Source organism: Pinus tabuliformis, chromosome 1_1 (assembly GCF_031772625.1).
Source record: "Pinus tabuliformis cultivar Carrire ecotype Pingquan chromosome 1_1, CPIR1, whole genome shotgun sequence".
NCBI classification, from domain to species: Eukaryota; Viridiplantae; Streptophyta; class Pinopsida; order Pinales; family Pinaceae; genus Pinus; species Pinus tabuliformis.
The window spans coordinates 668390835-668407499 of NC_142297.1; the positions used below are offsets into that span (position 1 = coordinate 668390835).

The 16665-nt window shown below is 39.2% G+C and overlaps 1 pseudogene; it reads left to right on the plus strand.

The window, feature by feature from the left end:
• Positions 1 to 16665, plus strand: part of LOC149215173 (beta-glucosidase 40-like) — a 322442-nt pseudogene that overhangs the window by 254227 nt on the left and 51550 nt on the right.

A 16665-nucleotide genomic window follows, 5' to 3' on the forward strand; every position in this document is an offset into this window, starting at 1 on the left:
GTTTGTCTTCTACTCTCTCGTATTCACACCATTTCCACTCTCATTTACGCTGCAAACTCCACAGCTCTGTTCTCTGTTTCAAACCCCGACTACTGTTCTGCAATACGCCTCGCATTACGTTACGACTACTCCACTTACAGCCGTAATACACCTGTTTTTCCTGTGAGCATCCTCCTTGACCATTCTCATGCAGTCAAAGCTTCAGCCGAAGATGGGGAAGCTGCTTAGAGCTGAACCCGAGGGTCTGAAGTATTTAGAAGGGTATCCACAGACGAAGGAAGCACTAAAGAAAGCACAATGGCTCAAGTTTATTCAGAAATTCAGAGGGTATAACAAGGAGGTAACAAAGGCATTTGCTCGATCATTCAATGGAAATACCGTGGAAGTGGGAGACCTGAAGTTCACAGTAACAGAGAACACCATAGCCACAGCAACCAGTCTACCTCAAAAAGGAGAAAGATGGTTTAAGAACAGAACAGTGGAAGACCAAGGATGGAAAGACATGCTTAAGAACCCAGGTATGGACACTTCAATATTCACTAAGGGACTTCCTGTACATGTCATTAAGGAAGAATGGACTGCATTGTTGTTACTTGTTCAAAATTTTATCACATGTGAGGGCCGCTTTGGCACTATGTATATGTACCATGCAAGAATTATGATGAATTTCATGGATGACCATGCCCTCAATTTACACTATTTTCTGTTAGCAAGCCTAAAGAAAATGAGTTTCACTGTCCAAAAGCATGTAGGCCATATTGAATCTCACTTGTATCATCACGGGTTAATTAGAATTCTCATAGAAGAGCAGTTAAAGAGTAACAAGGATACATGGGAAAAGTTTCTAACCAGAAACCATTTCCAAGAGGTAACTGAAGCCTCTAGCAGTTCCCCTAGAGTCCCAAAAAGAAGTAGGAGAAGAGAAAGGGGTGCTACAGCCCAAGATCCTCCTACAAAAGAAACTGAAGAAACTGCTCAAGAAGAAGAGGAAAAGAGAGATAAAACTAAGAAACAGGAAAAGGATAAAGGGAAAACAATTGTTCAAAAATCATATCCATCACCTGAACCTTCAATAGAAGAAGACTATCAAACCTTGGCTGATAGACTAGTACAACTCCAAGCTACTGCCCTCTCAAAGAAGAAACAAAAAGAAAAACAGAGTAGTCAGCAAAAGAGCACTAATGTACAAGTGAGAAGAAGCGGTAGACTTAAAGAAAAAATGAGTGTGACTAAAGAAAAACAATCACATTTCATTGATTTGGGAGAAGGCACACCTAAAAAGACTCCAATTCAGCTAGTTATTGAGCCAAGTCCTCCACGAGAGGAAAGTCCCTTTCAGCAAGAAAGAGAAAACAGTCCTCAAGAATTCGAGTTTAGGCCAAGAAGAACACCTGAAACTGACCCTGACCAGCAGGAGGCATACAATTATTTGGAGACCTTGGAGCAATCAGTTGCAGGTCCAAGCACTATATTGCCTCTTGAGGAACAGGTCCAGTCTTTAAAACAAGAGGTGTTTGAGCTAGAAGTCTTGAACCGGCATATTAAACAAGAAAACGAAGCATTGAAAGAACAAAGCAAGGTGGACAAAATTGTCCATGACAATACCATGCTTCACTTAGGACTTTGGCAGAAGAAGAACAAAAAATTGAAGAGAAAATGTAAGAAGCTGAGCAGAGCCTTGATCAATTTGAAATTCAAGTGTTTAGTCAGAAAACCAAGGACAATTTTGGCAGCAAGGAGAAAGAGAAGAAGGCTGGATGTTTTGGCAGAAGCATCTGAGCACATGGACTAAAAAATAATGACAAAGTTTTGGTTGCATGAGGACATGCAACACCTTCACAGTGGGGGTATGTTGAGCCTCAGACCTGCACTTCTTTACACATCCTCTCAGCCTCCTTTTCCTATTCATTTCCTCCTTTTGTCACTCATTCCCTCCATCAAATTGCTTAAATCATTGTATTTTAGGACTTTTTACATGGTTTGCTAATTATGCTAATGACTTGTTGTTGGTTTAGAATTTTGGTTCAAAGTGCTGTGTTTCCGCAGCTCACACAGGGTTTCCGCAGCTCACACAGGGTTTCCACAGCTGTTTTCTTAAATGGTATGTTCCAGGTGTCCTCCAGGAAGAAGAGCCACTTGGGCAAGTTCGTGGAACCAAGGACATGGTGTGTGTCCCTCCAGCTCACCCAAACTGGTCATAAAAACCCATAGTCAACGCAGAGGCAAATCCGGTCAACCAGAGGTCATTGGAGGTGGCACGGCTCTGCGTGTTCTGTTTTGGAGCACGTGGTACCTTCCTCAGTCACGAAGACAGTGGGAGACACGAATCCAACAGCGGATTGAATGCCCACAATGACCGTTGCCTAAATCCGAGGGCGCAGCCAGATTACGTGTTTTGACACAGCTGCTTGAATAGCTGAAGTTTCGTTAAAGTAGTTTGATTTCCTCTGTATAAATAAAGCGTCTTTGAAAGCTGGATAGTTAGTTGTTTTTGTAATCGTTTTGAGCTCCCCACTGTATTTTCAAACTTGCAATCAATACATGAGAAGACTATTCTTTTTCTAAGCGTGTAACTGTTCTTTGGATTGGCTGAAATGGGCAGAGGGCCCCTGTTTTCTACAGCCACTGTACAGTAGTTTAATTCCTTGCATTTCATTTTCTGATTTCATGTATAATAGCTGTATATATATGTCTTTTTATTTGCTGCAATGTTATTTCTTTTCAAACATGTATAATAGTTGTACATAAACTTTGAATTCTGCTGATTTACATTTCTGCACTTTTGTCCATGACTGATCAGTGTGTTATGCAGGTTTCTTAGGCGAGCTCGGGATAGTTTTCTTGCTTTTCTTTTTACAACTGGTGGCATGTGTGATCATCTTATCTAGACTGCTGATCTTTATTTTTTATTTTCATTAGTATCATTGCTTTAGTTTGCACTTTACTTTCTGCTCATAGCTTATCAAGTTGTTCATCTTTTGATGGCTCTTTTTATCATAATCAACTAACTTCAGTAGAGCCAAAATATCACTTAGTGCAGCTTGGTTTATTTTGTTTTAAGACTCACATTGCTAACTTGCTCATAACTCTTTCTTACATGATCAATCCAGCTGAAGGCAAAAAGGTTAAGGGAAAATTAAGTGGTGTGATTTGTCACCTAGATTTTACATTGCTTAAGACTTGATTGAAGAGTTAAAGTAGTTGTTCTTGTTTTTAACTGAGTTAATGTAGATGTCATTTTCATTTTCATTTTCATCAGCAGTATAGGTACTGGGCCAATGCCATTGGTCTTTTATTTGATGCCTTTACTTTCCTTTAAAGCTTTGATTCCATTTCAGTTATTGTTCAAGATTTCTTTAGAATACTCTTTAAGTTTCAAGAAATCATTTAGAAGTCGCCACAAACACACACATTCACTCGCTTGATTACATCTCCATCACATCACATTAGGAAGGATAAATCAAAAACAAACTAAAAAGATAAAAACGACAAAAGATTAAGAAAAGGTTATCTAAGTACATATAGTACACCTCACTTCATCAGCTTAGGAGCCCCAGGTTGACATTTAAAAGTTGCAATTTAGATATCACTAAATTGACCAAACAAGGCTCCTTAGCAGTCGAACCATAACCCTAGGCATACGACAACCAGGGTATTAATGTAAGGTTGAAAGGAGGAGGTATGGCCATAATTTCCATAGCACTTAAACATTTATGGAAGGTTAATAAAATATCAGGTTATACGTTAAATCACACCAATAAACGTGAAGTTGCCAGCCGGATTATGGAACTTACAGTCATGTATAATGGTAAATTATATATGTGCTGAAAAACCATAGTCCAACATTTCATTGCAATTTAAATTAACGAATTACGCCATGTTCTTTTGAAAGTGAATAACCATAATGCTATTGGTAATTCATGGATTATTATTAATATAGACAAATTTTATTTTACTATAAGTTACCTTATTAGTTAGATGTGTGACATTAATACTTTTATTGTTTTTATTGTACCATTAAAAATAATAAAACTATGATTGAAATTACACTAATTTTATATATTTATATATTCTCTATCTATTTTACTATTTACACTCAATTTAATAATAATAATTAATAATTAGCACATATTTAACTTTGTATATTTAGTTTATTTTCACTTATCTTAATACTTAATATATTCTAATTTAAATCTTTTATGTGAAATTTATTAATAACAAACATATATTTAACTTAATTTGATTTCTTATAGGTTTAAGAATATTAAATTCCATAAGAATTTTAAAATGTTATGTTATTTTACATAGGTTAAGGTTCCATAAAAATAAGGTTTGAAGTTGCTTTTTTGAATTGACTTATTATTGATCTACTTGTTGTACTATAGGTAGTGTATCTATTTTATAGTAAGTAATCATTATATTATAGGCAGTGTCGAGTAATTTTTTAAGGAGCATTCATCAAAACAAAAAAATCTAATGAAACATAATAAATATCATATTTATTGAAGGGATTTTATCATCATAAATTACCAAAATGTAATTTGAGTGACTAATAAAATTCTACTATTACAAATAGATAAAAAAATTCATTCCACATTCATAAACACTTCAAGGTGGAATGTGCTATTCTTTAGTAATTACACCTTATTATCTTGACATCTTTGCTTATGTAATGACTATCAATCCTTCACCCTTTATTTGATTATTGTGATTTATTGTAATTGTTTTGCATGTAAGTAAATTACTTAAATAGAAATGCCTCCAAAAAGGAAGGGTCAATCAACTAAAAATTTTTTATGTATATTTTAAAACATCAAAGACTTATAATGTTAAAGATATTCCATATATACCTCATTTGAATGATGATGCTAATGAAGATATGAATGAAGAGTATTTTGTTGATATATAAATTCTTGGCAATAAAAAGGAAGGACACGATGGTGGATCTAGTAGTTCGAGGAGGAAGGCCTTCTCAAAACATGAATTCCGAGAAGAGTGGATGATAAAACATCCTTGGGTGTATAGTATGAATGTTGAATATCACAAGACTCATATGAAGTGTAAAATTTGTGAGAAATACAAGGCTCAAGGTCCATGGGGTATTGGAGATGGATTTAATACGATTCAATAAAATGTTGTGAGAACTCATGCAAAATCCATTATTCATCAAACATCAACTCAGAAAAAAAATTATGACACTAAAAGGTTTGAAAATCCCATTAAAGAACACATAGTGGCTATAAGTGAGGCTAATAAGGAAATGGTCAGAACTACCATTTAGTTAGCATATTTTATTGCAAAAAAAGATATTTCAATTTTTACTTATGAAGATATTTGTCATATTCAAATGCATCAACAGACGCCTAATATGCCTTCTCGAGTGGAGTATTCTTCCTACATAGATAGAAAAGAAGCTACTAAATTTATTCACTCTATATCAAATTATCTTGAAGAGGTGCAAACTAGAAAAGTGTTAGAAAATCCCTTTTTCTCTATAATGTTAGATGAAAGTATAGACAATGGTTTGGAATAACACCTTGTTGTGTATTCTACATATCTAGATTTAAAAGGTTTGGGCCCTCCAGTCACACAATTTATGAAAATGATTATTGTTCCTAGTGGAAAAGGAAAGACTATATATGATACCATCGTTAATTTAAAGGAAACAAGGTAGTTGGAAAATGAGAAACTAATAGCGGTTTCGACTGATGGTGCTTCATCTATAGTTGGATGTGAAAATGGATTTGGCACACTGCTAAAGAATGATTTAGCAAATTTGATTGGCACTCATTGCATTTCACATATTGAAGCACTTGTAGCATCATATGCTTTGAAAAAGATACCTGAGTATTTGTATATTGAGAAAATAACAAACAAGGTATACTCATGGGTTGGAAATTTAGCAAAGAGAAATAATAAGCTCATTTCCTTATTAGAGATAATGGAATTAGAATCCTTGCAGGTTCTTCAAATCCATTGGATTCTATGGCTCTCTATTTTGAGCGTGTAGAAGAGAGAAAGAAAGAATTCATTGTATCATAAGGCAAGGATTTGTATCATAAGGCAAGGATATTTTTAATTCAATTTTGTTTAAAAATGCTTGCTGATGTTTTGAAGGATTTGAATAATCTAAATGAAAAATTTCAAGAAGATAATGTGGATGTCACATTTCTTGGAATAGCTATTAACCATGCACTAAATACTCTTAAAATATATTTTTGTATACTAAATTCTTTTGTAGAAGGTGTTTTACATCTTACTAAATTTTTGAAAGACTCCAAATATGGTTTCCTTGAAAATGTTGACAAGGAGGGGAATACCCATAGACATGATTTTTTGTGATGAACAATTGTCACAACCAATGGTAGCTTGCATTGAGGGCTCCCTTCAGAGTTGCATACAACTTACAAGAAATTATGTCCAAGCATTGATTGAGAGTTTCGATTCAAGATTTCCATATCTTCATCTTTTTAATCCAACAAGTTTGTTTATTCCTTGCCATTACCCGTCAGATATTTATGTCAGAGAAAATAGTGTAAATCATTGGCTTGAAATAATTTTTTCACATTTGCAACATAAAACATGTAATGAAGGTGAAAATATACTAATGTTCGATATTACAACTTGTAAAAGAGAATTATATCAATTTATTGACGTGGTTTATTTAAATAGAGAAAGATTCTTAATGGAAGATGCATGGAAAGTATTTTCTCAAACAAAGATTAGCACTTTAGGTATCCAAATATGCTAAAATTATGGCAAGCAATGCTTGTCATACCAATGAGCACCGTCGCATGTGAATGAGGGTTCTCTAAGAAAAATATGATCAAAGATATAAGGATAATAAGACTATCAATTAACGCACTTGATGCATTGATACATATATCATTAATAGGTCCTAACACGACAGAGGTGAAATGGGAACAAATTTATGAGATTTGGCAAGTTGCAAAGGAAAGAAGGCTTTTTGACATATGAGGATTATTAAGTTATATGTTTTTTTACTTTGCACAAAGTTTATGTATATATATCTATATATGACTTTTGTTGTCCTTTACTATATGTATATTTTTGATATGGAATTTTAATATTCTTTGTGTATTGATGGAAGGTGGAATACATTCATGAATAATTACATGGATGATGGCTACTATAAGAAGAAATTGAAGATATCATTTGAAAGTTTTTTCATGTGCTATTGTTATTGGTTGGTGACACATGAAAAATGCCATCAAGTTTGAAAAATGTCCACATATTACCAACCTTTTAGAAAACGTAGTAAAAGATGTGATGCATTTGGATTGAATCATTTTGGTACTATGGCATAGCTTTTCTCCCTTTATGCTTCTCAAGATGCATTTAAATATGAGGAGATTCTTTTGCACAAATATTCAATTCCCCTCTTTCTTGGGCTTTAATGCATACCTTTCATGCAACTAGAGGCATTTCATTGCTTTCATTATCATTGGAGCAATAGAATTTAGAAACTTGTAAGTTGTGACATTATTTTGGTGTAACTGGATTTTTTAGTAAACCATCATTTAGAATAGTATATATATGTATCAATTAACCATTTATTTCCTAATTCCTTTCCCTTATTGGATGGATTTGAAAGATAAACGTTGGTGGCATGCTATTTTTCCTTCTTAGGGTGTCATATATTTATATTTTGTATCAAATATTATATTGGATAATGTAAAAAATTATCTTTGAATTTTCATGGAACTTAGTACTATTATGAATCTAAATATTTTGGTGACATAATATAATTTTTTGGTTTTAAATGATGATTTAAAGATATGCAATGGATAACCATCAAGTATTTTACCTATGACTAATTATATACTTTCAATAAGAAAATGCATTCTTCTATGCTGAGTTCACTGACATTTATACTTCTCGGATTCTTAACTGAGATGATCTCAAGGGCAAGACTCCTTGCCTTGGTGCAAAGGCTTCTAATAGTCGAGTCCTTATCCTTAGAAACCTTCCGATTTCGTGCCAGCCAAATATTCCATAGCATATTGTGGGGAAGAATGTCCTAGACTCTCTTCACTGTGTTATTTTTCCTGTGCTACCAGGGGTAGTTTTTTTTCCATTTGTAAAGAATTTCTCCTATGGTTTTTTGGGTGTTCCATGGGATTTGATTGTTATGAGACAAGTTCCTCCAGTAGTTGATGGCAAAAGGGCATTCAATAAAGAGATGATGTAATGATTCTTCAGCAGCTAAGCAGTTAGGAAAATGCGAGGGGCCATTAATTCCCCTCTTTTGCAAATTTTCGGCCGTGAGGGTTTTCCCTTTGAGGAGGGTCCAGAGAAAAAACTTGATTTTTGGAATTGCATCGGATTTCCAAACCACCTTCAAGTGGTGCCAACTTGGCATGGGGTAGCTGATGTTGCAAATATAATGGTGAGCAGCTTGGATGGTGTAAGACGATCCGGATGGGTCCCAACGAAACACATCAAGATCGTTCTTTTTGACAGGGGCTATACTGTGCAAAAGGGATCGAAGGACAAAAAGTCTTGCGTTAAGACTATTGGGTATGGCTGGGAAGGCCCAACCTGACCAAAGAAGGGTGTGAGGATCCCATTGGGAGATCTGGTCCAGGTAATGAATGCCTGTTCTTTCAAAAAAGGAAAGGATAGGGTGGACTCCCCCATGTCTATTTATTGGCTGTTGACCCATGATTCTGTCTGCTCCAATATTGATGCTTGCACCTCCCTTGGGGATTTTTGAAGTATTTTGAGCAATTAGTGGAATTGCTCTCTTGCATAATCGCCAAATTTTGGACGATTCTCTATTGGGAATATCTCGACCAAGAAGCTGTTGTCTAGGAAAATTGAGGTATTTAATTTCCAGAACTTTTTTCCACCACGCTGGGAGTCCAGTAATGAGTCTCCAGACAATTTTTCCTCCAAAGGCTAAATTGAGAAATTTAGGAGATATAATTCCAATACCTCCTCGGTCTTGGAGCTGGATCACCTGCTTCCAATTAATCAAGTTGAATTTCTTTTTATCATTTTCCCCCCCTGCCATAGGAATTGGCGAAGGATGATTTCCTTTTTGTTGTGGAAGGAGGCCAGAGCTTGAAGAAGAGAAAAATGATATAGGGGGAGAGAATATATACTTGACTTAAGAAGAGTGAGGAGACCAGCTGGGTTGAGCCAAATAGATCCCCACTGCTGCACTTTTCTTTTCATTTTGTCGACTACTGTGTCCCAGACTTCTACTCTCAAAGGTCCAGCACTTACAGTCATGCCCAAGTAAGAGAAGTGAGTCCAATCATACTTGCATGTGACTCCAAAGATGATGGCGATATTGTGAAGCACCTGTACTGTTGTGTTCCAGCCATATATGCAGTTTTTCGAATTATTTACCATTCCGCCAGAGTAGCTCATGTATTTGTCAAGGAGAGATTTGAAGCACTTGGCTATTGTGGTGGAGGCCCCTCCAATCAGCAGGGTGTCATCAACAAATTGTGAATGATTTATGTTCTTGACCCCGTCCCCAAATTTTATTCCTGTGATTAAGCCAACCCTCCGGCTGAAGTCCAACGCTCTACTGAAGGATTCAGCCATTAGAATGAAGAGATAAGGTGAGAGGGGGAAACCTTGTCGGAGGCCTCTGGAGGATTGGAAAACTTCTCTAGGTCTGCCATTTACAAGAGGGGAGATCCATGACCCCGAAATGTAGGCTCAAATGAGGTTGAGAAAGCGGTCATCAAATCCCATCTTCTTCAAAGCTTCCAAGAGGAAGGAGTGTCTCACTCTGTCAAATGCATTGGCCAGATCAAGCTTGATGATAAACCCTTTCTCATTTCTGGTTTGACTTGAATGGATGGCTTCTTGCACAAGTAAAATGGAATCAGTTATTTGTTTGTTGGCTAAGAATCCCCCTTGATTTTCGGAAATGAGAGAAGGGAGCAAAGGCTTTAGGCGGGTAGCAATGATTTTTGTCAAGATTTTATAGGAGGAGTTACAGAGTGATATGGGCCTAAAACGAGCAAAGGAAGATGGCCTGTTTTCTTTGGGGATGAGTGCTAGATGAGTAGCATTGGTATATCCTCCTATTTTTCCTTTTCGTTGGATCCAATTGAGCATTTTTGTCAAGTCCTTTTTAATAATTCCCCAGAATGCTCGATAAAAGCAGATGGGAAATCCATCCGGTCCCGGGGCTTTATCAGGTTGAAGAGTCCAGATTGATCTCCTAATTTCCTCCTCATCTATCTCCTTGCTTAAAATGTCATTCATTTCCCTGCTTATCCCTGTTGGGAGATGCTGCAATAAATCTGTATAATCCTCTGCTTCCTTTGTTTCAGTTAGCAGGTCCCGATAGTGATCTGTAGCAGCTCTTCGAATGGCTTCCTGAGTGCTTTGTCTATCACCTTCTGCATCTAGGATGGAGCTAACATTATTCCTTATCTTTCTGGCTGTCATTTGCTTGTGAAAAAAAACTGAGTTCTTGTCACCCCCTTGTAACCATAATTGTCTTGACTTGAGCCTCCATTTTGTTTCCTCTTCTCTGTTAACTCGGTATAGCTGTAAGTAGAGTTCATTTTCCTACTATTTGTTCTCTTGGGAAAGGCCATTATCCTCTATTGCTCTTTGGATACTCTCCAGATTGTTCTTAATTTCTTTTTTTACCTTCTCTGGTTGTTGATACTTTGTTTTAGCCCATTCTTTGATGGCTTGTTTTGTTTTCCGTAGTTTTGTTTCCCAAATGAAACTGGGAGAGCCTTCCACGTGTTGGATCCAAGAGCTGTAAACAATTCCTGCAACTGCTGGTATATCATTCCAGAGAGAACTGTATCTGAATGGAATGGGCCCAAGTGGCCTATGATTTTCCAGCGTTAGAGTTATTGGGAAGTGGTCGGAGGCAGAGCACGTTAGAATGTTAGCATATCCGATGGAGAAAGCAAAGAGAAGTGTAATGTTGATGAGAATTCTGTCCAACCGCTCCATGATGTTACCAGCACCCATCCTGCGGTTGTTCGAGGTGTATCTACGGTTTTTTGGAGGGACATACATAAGATCATGCTCCTGCATGATATTTTCCAGTTGTATTCTATATGGATCAGGTGTAAAACTGCCTCCCCTTTTCTCATTGGCGTGGAGGATTAAATTAAAGTCACCTCCTAGAATAATGTTTGTGTTCTCTTTTGCGTCCAGACTGTCTTTTAGATCATGCAAACAACTATCCTTATCTCTGCAGTGATTTGGCACATAGATGTTGTAGATGATAATGGCTTGCTAATCTGCTTTATTTTCCAGATTTGTTTTGATCCAGTGTTGATTTATTGTTTCCGAAATACAGTTCCATATACCTTGATTCCAAATTGTTGCTATTCCTCCTAAGGCTCCTCTTGCCTCACTAATGCTTCCTCTATACTGTCTCTACTGCTCAATGACTTTATTCATTTCCTTGTGGTTTTGTTTTGTTTCTTGTAACATAATAATTCCTGGCTTCTCAGAAATGATAAGATCTCTTAGGGTTGCTACCTTAGAGGGGTGCCCAAGTCCCATGATGTTCCAAGATAATATTTTCATCATTGGATATGCGGTATGCGGGGAGGTGCTTGCCCCCCTTGGTCCTTGTTGATTGCTTTTTGGTCATGCTGCCCCAGGATATAAGTTTCTATGGGTGTCTGCGTTCCCATTGCTATGTCCTTTTGCGCGTTCTCATCCCTGTGCTACTTAGCAGATTTCCTGCCTGGGCCAGGTTTCTTGGACGGTTCACTAGAACCCCCGTGATCTTAGATGAGCTTTTGGTGATTCTGTTGAGGGGATGATCATGAAGAGGCTGAGAGGAAATAGTAAGAGGCAATGAGGATTCGATAGTGTCTTGGCGTTGGCTTTCAGGGAGAGGGGGCTCCTGGGGATCAAGAGGAGAGTGGGGGGATGAGGGGTCTTCTTCCTCCAAAGATTTGAAGGGCTTTGATGTAGAGGGTAATGGCTGAGTCAAGATGGGAGGGGAGGAGAAGGATGCAACTTGGATTTCTGGGGGAGGCTTTGGTTTTGGGCTAGACTGTTTGGGGTTTGCTTTCTTTTTTTTGACTTGTTCCCATGTGTCTTCACTGGCTTTAGCATTTTCATTCATTTCATTTTCTTTTAGTTTACTACACCTATTAGCAAAATGACCATATTCATGGCATACCTTACATTTGAATGGGATTTGTTCGTAGTCCAGCTGCTGAATATGGGTCCATTGGTCCACTTTGATCTTGATTGCTTCCGGAAGGCCCTTTCCTAAGTCGACTTCAACACAGATCCTTGCACATGCGTGCATGTTGTCCTTTGGTTCGCATCTATCGATGTATTTTCTGACAGCGTTCCCAATGGCTTTGACCGATTCATCTCCCCAACAATGAAGAGGGAGATGGGGCAAGCGAACCCAAACCAGGACTGCATTAGGTATATCCATTTCTGGGTCAAAGTCAGGCAACCATCTGTTTAGATAGAGACCTCTCGAATCCATGAAGTAGGGACCATTTCTGAAGATGTGATTCCGGTCTTCTTTGGTTTCAAAGAGGAATGTGTAGTAACCCCTTCCACAAAATCTTATTGCGATTTTTCCTTTGATGTTCACATTCCATTTGCGCTCCACCCTTTTCTATATAGCTCTGGGAGAGGGCCATAGGCCAGTAAATTGTCCAACCAGACCTCTCTCTGCTAGAGAGATCGCTGCCTTCCTTGGGAGACTAGGGGGAAGGGAGATTTCTGGGATTTCAGCTAGTTTCTTGACGAACTTTGAAGTTGTGGGTTTGTTTCGAATGGTAGCATTTTCAGAAATGAGAGAGGCGAAGATCTCAGCCTGGTCTTCATTGTCTTGCATTTGGGAGGGGTCGATCCCAGCCATGGAAAGGCCAGAAGGGAGCCAGTCGCAGCACTGGCTGGAGGAGGAGGGCAGGGCCCGATTGCGGGGGTGCCGAGGAGGAAGACTTGAGGCCCAGCAACAGGGGCTGCTAGGTGGGAGGCCTACGGAGGGCCGTAGGAGGCAAGGTTGCAGGGGTGCGAGAGCTCCGATTCAAAATCTCGCGCGCGATCAAAAGGTCGACATTGGAGCTTCTACATTTTTGCACCTTCTGGTGGTGTGAAATTTCTCCATGTCTCTGTTATCAAGTTATGAAAATCAGGGTGATTCAGCCAAAAGGCTTCAAAGTGAAAGGGCCTGCGAACATTGTCTCGCAATCTTTGCCAGTGAAGCCTAATAGGCCAATGGTCCGAACCAGAGAGTGGCAATATAGAGGCCAAGAGATCCCCGCCAAGATGTATTGCATTATCAAAGATCAGGAATCTGTCTAACCAAGATGCAATTTGGTGGGCATCTGCACGCTTGTTGTTCCAAGTATAAACACCATTGTTGAATTCCATATCTATAAGCCTGTTGTTATGAATGTAGTTTTTGAAGTGCGTGCTTTCACACTCCAACTTGATCCGTCCTCCTATTTTTTCCTCCAATCTTGTAATCATGTTGAAGTCCCCTCCTGTGATCCAAAGTGGGTGGGATCTTTTTGAGTTGATCTGAGTTAGGGTGTTCAGTGTGTTTAGTTTGTTTGTTGCCTCCTGGGGGAAGTAGACATTAGTTAAGTGTCCATGAACATTTGTCCCTGTGAAATGAAACTTGGCCTGAATAAGGTGCTTACTGGCATGTATGTTGGTAAGTGTTATAGCTCTATCATCCCAAACGATGGCTAGCCCTCCTGAGGCTCCCATGGCTTCCACCGCCACTTCTTTGCTTCTTGGCCACGCTTTGGCAAGGATCTAATCCAACGTTGTGGAATTACACTTGGTCTCCTTCAAGAAGAGAATTTGAGGCTTTTCCTGTTGTAGCATGTTCTTTATTAATCATCCCTTTCCCGGGATGTTGAGCCCTTTGATGTTCCACGAGATGAGCTTCATGATTCATGATTGGGAAGGGGATTATAGTATTTGGTGAGCTTGGAGTATCTTCCAGATTCCACCAGCATCTCCCCTATGCAGATGGTTCTCTGAAGATCGGTTTTCTGTCCTCGTTTCTTGTTGTCTTTGAAGATATTTCTTCCATCCCACTGACTACCAGTTTGGATGCCTAATGATCTTTGCTTCTGTGCTCTTGAGAGAATTACTTCTAAGTTCTCTAGCTATCGCTCAGGAATTTTGTCATATTCCTTTTTCTTACAAGCCTGTTCAAGTCCCAGTATATCTAGATCTCTGATGTTTAAGCTCTCCGGTTCCTCTTCCATGTGTTGTACTATTTCCTGCTCTGCCTATGTATCATCTACAATCATGAGCTGCATCTGAGTGCTATCTACCTCCATACCTTGAGAAGTCCTTCTCTGCATGTTACTAGGAGAGGGAATTTTGGTGTCCGCGGGTTGCTTCGAAGTGAGGGCTTTCTTTGAGCTTGATGGAGCAGAATGGGTGGAAGTCTTAGGAATGGCTTCAGGTTGTTTATGATTATCTAAAATATGAACCTTCAGCTGGAACAGGATTTCAAAACTGTTGCTTGTTGAAGGCAAGGAGGTGCTGGTGACAGGTTTTTTGACTGAGGTAGAGGGCTTTTTACGGGTATTTTTGCAATTGGGAACTTTTGTGAACCCATCCGGGTCAGATTTGTCCATTGAAGGGGTGGTCATGGATTTCATATTGGAGGGACAGTCTCGGAATAAATGGCCTAGGGCGTGGCATTTTCGACAGCGGAATGGTACATGCTCGTAATCTATTATTTGTAACCATTCATAATCATCATGGTAGAGGCTTACCGCGTCCGGGAGAGCTTTGTTGAGGTGCATGTATACACAGATCCACGCATAGGAGGTGTATCGCTTTAGCTTTGTCTCCTCTGCCACTTTGATGAATTCGCCTAAACCATTCCCAATGTCTCGCAAAGAGTCTTCATCCCAATACTCCAGAGGGAGAGAATAAAGGCGCAACCACATTGGGGCCCAGCTCAGATCTTCTTTGTCCGGGTTAAAGCATTCGATCCATCCTCTTAGGTACAACCCTGCTGCATTGAAGAAATATGGTCCTCCATCCAATACCCTGTTTCAGTCCTCCAAACAATTGAAAATGGAAGTTAGGCCCTAACTGCAGTGTTATATGTCCTTTTGGCTTCCATTTGGCTGCGATCCAGCCGTGCAAAGCTTTCTCTGTTGGCCAAAGGCCTATAAACTTTCCTATCAAAGCATGATCCCTCATAAACTAGATCTGAGTGTTGATGCGCTGACTTGGGAGCTCGATTTTGGGTCTATCAACTGCTACCGGCTTGCAGGTGTTTGACGTCACTCATGGTTCTTCATTTGTGTTGTTATTCATTGGCGTATTTTCATTCTATGTTGCTATATCTTCTAGATGGTCCATCCTGACATTTTCAGTCTGTCGCAGGCCGTTTTCCATATCAGCGGGGGGAGGCATCATGTCCTCCCCCTGAGGGGATTCCATTGCGCGATAGCTATTCCTTATTGTGATGTAGATGCCTTATGGCTGAAGGTTAATGGCAGAATGGCGTAGTCTGTGAAGGTCTTCCAGTTGCAGAGAAGAGTCAAACCCTAAGCGCTCCGCTCTCCATTTTCTTTTTTTTTACATAAACGATTAGTTTTTATTTAAAATTCGGCAAATCAGCTACCAAGCACTTTAACACTGAAACCTTGTATTTCCTTGTTACAGTCGGCGGGGAAAGAAGATTTTTCTTTTGAATAGTCCGTTGAATGAGTTACACTGTGAATGCAGATAGAGGCTCGAAAAAGAACTTTATTTGGTTTCAGAATGGTGCCTTGAAATTTCGTTGCTTTTGCTTTCCGTGATGTAGCTCTGCTTCCTAGCTTGCAGAGAGGAGATCCAACGCATCGGAGTGCCAGATCATCCCAAGAATCACTGTGTTTTCTTTTTGAAATGTCTGGCGGAGTGTTATATAGTGTTCAAGAATGACAACAGCGGTAAATTGGCCTTGAAGAGGCCCTCGTGAACTCCCCAGCACCTACCTAGACGCAGCAATGAGTTCCAACGACGAACAGAGATCGAAAATGCCACGGTTGCATTCTAAATTTTCCCTTGTGGATGAGTCCGTGTTTTCTAACAGCAGCCAGCTCAAAATGGTTCGGTCCCGAAGTTTGGAGAATCTGAATCAGCGAAATGCTGAAAGGAACAGAGGCCCAGACAACTCCAAAATTGAGGAATGCTACAGTCCGATTCAACATCATTTACTAACAGAGATCTCCTGCTCCTGAGAGAGCCTAGGTTGGCTGCCAAGTCCATTTGTGAGTTTAACTTCCTCAGAACATGATAGAAGGATATTTTGTGGAACTTGGGCAACAGTAGTCTGATTTTTTTGAGGATGGGGGCTAGCTGCACCTGAGAAGGGATCTTTTGACCCTGCCACAGAGCAAGAGCCTCTGCTCTGTTGTTTGTTTCATGCCCTAGACCCCAAGAAAAGCACAGCTCAGTTGAGCCACCTGGGCTTAAGATAACTCCCCCGCCACCCACCTTTCCTGGGTTACCTTTAGAGGCCCCATCGAAGAATAAGCAGTGATCATCCAAAGCAGATCTCCTTTTGATGAATTCTTGTTCTTCCAGACGAATTTCCCAATGAGAAGGGGCTTTAGTAGGAGGAATGGATCTATTCTAATGATTTGGAACAAGCTCTTTTAACCATTGATCTTCCTCACTATCCATAATCATGCCATTTCT